Genomic DNA, 6,000 nt, shown 5'->3' with positions numbered 1-6,000 from the left:
TTTGGAATACAATATTCAATTGTCTGAGCCTATTGCTCACCGTGGCTTCATGATTAACATCACAGAAATGTGGTGAAAAAAACAGGATTTGTGGTTATTGCAGATTTTTCTTTTTTTATGTTGAGGCATAAGGTTTGTTGTCTCTGAGATTGAGCTTAATAAAAAGAGGATGTGTTCATCCTCAGTTTATGAAAAAATCTTTTTTTTTTCTCTCAAGAGTCTGCTGCCTTACAGTGTAAAAAGTAAAGTATCTTCTGTTAAAAGAGAAAACGGTTGTATTCCATTAACTACTTGCTCTGTGTAGCCATCCATTAGTCTGCTGCCACCGTTTTAGGGCCACATCCAAGTTTGTCCCAGTTTTTTTTCCTACTTCTTCAATTTTGGGTCATGGATAAAAACAGAAGCCATTTTATATGTAGCATAATAAAACATGACCCAGAGTTAACTTACAAAAGTTATTCAAACCTAAGTTTGCCCTCTCAGGTTCTTTTAACGGCCTCTATTTCTCCTGCATTGTTAGCAAATGATGCATGCAGATGTTAATTAAATTTACCCCAACTTTCTGGCTTTTGTGTGAGAGGAAGGCTCAAATGATGTCTTGGATTAGGTTTAAGTGAGAGAAAGCATTAGCTGGGGGTCATTGAACACTAAAAATTTTCTTTTAAATAAATAAATAAAATGAAAAACGGAGAGGAGCAGAAATCCTGGGAAAATAGGAGCTGGAGCGCGTGATGGAGAAAATTAAAACTACAATTTACAGTTGAAGTTTAAATGCATTTAAAACGGCGTTTTATTTGTCACAATTTGACAAAACGTTGGGTTCATAAGAATTTCTGTTTTTGTCAACTTGGAATTGGACTGCAGCATAGACTATTGAAAAGTTGTTGTGATGACAGATGTTTTCTCATAGTGAGCATAAGTTTGATTCCCCATATACAACTCGATTTTTATGTATTTATTTATTTTTGGGCTTTAAACACCCAAAATGACAATAGTAAACACATTTTTTTAGAAAGAAAATTACTGTCCAAATTCCCCCCTAGAATGGGCAAAACATACAGAATTTAAAGTCCTTGTCCTTTATACCCAAAGCAGCTATCAATTCATCCTCCAATCCAGGACAGCCACAATTTTGTTAAAATAACCTGGGTAAACAAAAAACCCTACACAACAGATTGGAAAAAACAAGAACACAACACCCACTATAATGTCACCTTGGTTAAAGAGGACTGACTCAAAACGGCTGTGGTTCAGTAAGGTTTGTTCTGACTTTGAGCTATCAGCCTGCAGAGCTTCCTTTTATTTTAAGTACCCCTCTATTGATGCAGCGCTTTCATGACAAACTGTTTTTTTGCCAGTGCTTTTTGGAAATGTCTTTTTTTTTTTTTTTTTTTTTTCCCCCTCTGACAAAGACGTGTAGACATACTGGACTATACTATATTTCAGAGAGTAATTTCTTGTTTGAGTTTACAAGACATGTTGCCAAAGATCTTACAAACCAAGTCTTGTATTTTTCTGTACAGTCTCCATCGTTGAGAATTCAGCAACCGAATGGGATAAATACTAAAGATACGCAGCAATGTTTTTGGTAAAGAATGATTCTGGGAGGTTTCAACTGTTCGTCTTTGCTTTGTTGAAGGGAAAAATGGCTGGTGTTTAAAAGGGAGAGAAAAAGCCTCAGTTGATAGTCATTCATTTATTTATTGTCAAACAAAAGCGACATCTTGTAATTGTGGAACTGTCACCGTATCCTCAGCAGCTAATATCTTGCTCTGACATGAGTGTCACTGTGATTGGCAATAAAATAACAAGGCACAGGTGTTGCACAAAGCCTTTTATGAACATGTACTGTTTATGCATCATCACTTTTTCATCTCCTCAAAAAGTAGACCTCTCTTCTGTAATGGAGCGTTATGGATGTGCACCCAGAGCTGTAAGACATCCCTAGCAAGCAGGAGGAAGAGGAGAGCTCCTCATGCCACCTGCCCATTGCTTGTTAAAATCAATGTTGTGAAAGTTACTACTTCTTATTTAAAAGTATCCTATTACTTTTTTTTTTTTTTTTTTACCTTTTGTGAAACACCGACTTTATCAGATAATGTATAAAATAACTGGAAGGCTCTTTTTATTTAGGTTTCATTTTTTAAATAATTTTTCAGATCTTGGCTGCAGTTTTTTTCTCCGAGCAATAATGCATTCCTGTCCTGATCGCGTACACACTTTCTTTGATGAAAACCCCTGTGTTCCTGAGTGAATCTCATTTTTGTGATCTCCACAGACATTTCAGCACCTGTTCCACCTGTCAGGAATGGAAATGTTTTCCTGTGTGCTGTATCTTTAACACTTGTCAGGTTTTGATGCTGGAGAGCTCTCACTGTGTGATACTTTAGAATTAACCAGTGGAGAAAAAAAAAAAAAAAAAAAAAAAAAAAACAACCCAGAACATTTCAGTGATATAGCCTCCCAAAACAAAGATCATTATTTTGGGAGGCTTTGTTTTTTTCTGGTTCAGTGAAATTCCCATTTAAAAAGGATGCGGTTTCAAATGCTCGCATTTGTTTTAAAATCTCGAACTGCAGTAAACATGACAGGCCAGTTGTCACAGTTACCAGTCAAAAGAACTGAGGCTATAGCAAAGATAATTGATTCAATTCTACATCAAGCCAAGCTGTGGCTTTAAATTCCTGATAAAAAGTGAACATGTTTCATGAGCTTTGAATGCTTGAATATGTAGTTTTCAGTAGTTTTCTGAGAGGCAGCTTCTGCATAAAATGTTTGTCTCTTTTGTTCATTCAGTGGCTCTGGCCCAGCAGAGGTCATAGAGATGCTTAAAGCACTCGTAGTATTCAGCTGTTCTGTGCAATTTCACATGCAAATTTGCAGTTTTACTTTTTAAGTCAGACTCTTGGGTATATAGGCTGTAGATTGTAGACAACATAGCATTTTCTAAAACATTACTTCAACAATGCATTAAGCTTGTGTATGTTTGGATTGTGTTTTAAAGGAACTGTTTTCTTTGCACTGATTTTCTTTTTTTTTCTTTTTCCCCCGATTTAGTCCTGACTAATTTTAACCCATTGTTTTAATGTCCGAAGCATACAAGGCACTGTGTGCATGGCGTTATGTCTCTACAAAGGCCATTGTAATGTGCTTTGCTGAAGTAAAAATAATAAACTTTGTATTGGTGTCCATATGGATGCAACTCCAATTAATGTACGCAAATGGTCTTATACTTTTTTTTAATGGGTCTCTGTTAAAAAAACAAAATTAAACAAATAAGATGTGGATTAAAAAAGACAAAACTCTTTTTTTTTTTTGTTTAAAGCATGTTTGTCAAAGAAACACCTTTTAAAGAACTGAAGGGTTTCCAAGCTTTTTTATTTCTATTTGCAGAAATCCTGTTTAGGTTGGATTTCTTAAAGCGTGTACCTTTTTCCAGAACATATGGCCAAGATCTAGACATTGAATTTTATTAAAATCATTACATGATAGCAGCAATATCTACACTGATATACATTGCAGCATCCCTACAGTCAATTTTACAGTAAAAAATACATTTATTAGGGAAATACTCCAGCAGTGAGAGAGCTCATTATATTGACAATAATAGGGATTTATCTCAGGGCGATAAATCTTTCCTCTGGCCAAATTTGTGTCTTCCTTTTACAGATTATGGTGAGTCAAATACACAGAACCAGCAAAAGTGTTATTTTTTTTTTCTTTTCAAGCGTATCAGCAATGCAAGAAACCTGCAGAATACACAATACCTTCATACTGCAGCCTCTTGCACAATAACTGCTTTGACAGGCTTCAGCAACCCACAGTTATGAGCATGATAAAGGGGGAAAGAAAATAAACCTCACAAAAACATCTACAGACAAATTGGTCAGTCTGAATGTATTCTAAACCTGTCAATTTTTTCTCAGGCTTTTTCTGTCCATGGAGAATATTTAATTTGGTTTGTCTTAGCTGTCAGACTTAATGCAGTCACTTCAGCCTGCAATTGTCAGTCCTCCAATCACCAGCCAATAATACACTTCTAACCCATCAATCAATGCAAATTACACAGCCTAGTAATGACCAAAACACAGAAAAGAAAAGTGACTCACATTTCTTTTTTTTTTTTTTACTGCTCACTAATTTCAAACATATGTAAAATTGAACCATATATGCAAAAAAAAAAAAAAAAAAAAAGCTTGAGTTTTTCATTGACCTCCTTTCCTGTGCAGGAATTGTATGCATTTTAATTCTACCGTCAACTTCCAAATAATTCAGAGGAGCATTCGATTTTTATTTTTGTAAAAACGTGTAATCATTTGAATTTATTCTAATGGAATTTTTTATTCCCTTGAATAATAATATATCAATATGGTAATGTAATGTTAGAGGAAACATCTGAAAGATTTAGTTTGGCTAAAGCCAAACGTGGATGCACAACAAGTGCAAGCATTAGGCAGTGTACAACAATATGAGATGTCACGTCCCAACTCGCTAATTTATTCAGAGAATAATTACAGAAGTTACACTCAAATGCAACTTTACTAAACCCCTCTAACTGCATGTCTGCAAACAAAGTAGTCTGTTATCAGAAAAATATTAGTCACAACTTTACTGACTAAATTAATACCCGAGTTACTTTTGAAACCAGAGGCTCCTGCAGAAAACTTTCATGACGGAGTTGCAGATGGTGCCAAAAACGGTTTCCATTCAAACTATGGCTTTGCAGTACCCTTCCCCCAAAAATCCAAGTTATATTTTAACTACAGAAAAATATATCGAAACATTTTAAGAACCCAACCTTATTTATTTGTGCAATTTGAACACCAGTAGAGGCTAAAACTAATTTAAAAAAGAAAAAAAATACAAAAACCTGACAAAAGTTATTTTATGCCAAACCTTTCAGTTTGGGGATAAAAAAAATAAATCAAGAAACACTTAAATTGTTTCTTTTATGTCTTGGCTAAAATATAAAATATAAAATATAAAAAAATATCTTTGGATTAAGGGTTGTAGCTGTTGTGTTCACCTTTTGGCCAATCCCTTTAGGGGTCGCCACAGCGAATCATCTTTCACGGATTCGCACAGGTGGTTTGGAGAGTTTTACACCTTCCTGACACAACACTGTATTTCATCTGGGCCGGGACAGACACAGGCTGCGTAGTTGGGCAAAGGCGCAAAGGGGGGGCCGACGCTTTCTGGCTCCTCTCTCTCTGTGTGGGGGGGGGTGGTGCTGGGCCTGGGGTGTCGGCGCCTCCGGGGGTGGGGCCCCTGGGCTGGGTGGGCCTGGCCCCCTTGCTGGGGGGGGGGGGGGGGGGGGGGGCAGCTGTCTGACCACCGGGGGACAGTCTACCAGCTGTCCCCAACTTACCCCCTTCCTCATATAACCTCATAATAGGGTGAGGGGGTGGGGGGCTTAGCCTGCGATGAGCCTTGGGGGGGGGGGGTTTACTAGGCAGTGGCCCCCCTCCCATGGTTGCCGTATGGAGTGGGCCCCCCCTCTTTCGGTTTTATTTGCACCTTAGACATGTAGGGCCCTTGGTAGGGGGGGTGCTTGGACATCACTGCCAGCAAGCAGCGGATGTCCTCCTGGCACCCTACCCGCCAATTTTAACCACACCTTAGACATTTAGGGTCCCTTGGTGGGGAGGGTGAGGGGACGTCACTGTGAGTAATCAGGAGATGTCCCCTCAGTGCCCTACCCGCCAATTTTAACTGCACCCCCCTTAGCACACACACCCCTCCCCCCTCAATATATACATTCCAACATAAACACACACACATGCACACACACACCCTCTCAAACACACATACACGCACACACATTTTGCAAGGAAGGTGGGACCTAGGACCATCTGTCCCCTGCCTCTTCCCTGGTGGGGGGTACGGGCCCCTTTGCAACGGCGGCCGTGTCCCCGGGGTGCCGGCTTCCTGGGCCCGGCGGTGCTCTCTCCGCGCGGCGGGGGGGTTCACATTACATCTGAGCCGGGAGTGTTCGTGTCC

The sequence above is a fragment of the Oryzias latipes genome, chromosome 15, assembly GCF_002234675.1.
Source record: "Oryzias latipes chromosome 15, ASM223467v1".
NCBI lineage: Eukaryota > Metazoa > Chordata > Actinopteri > Beloniformes > Adrianichthyidae > Oryzias > Oryzias latipes.
The sequence above is the reverse complement of the archived record's forward strand: the minus strand, read 5'-3'. Positions refer to the sequence as shown.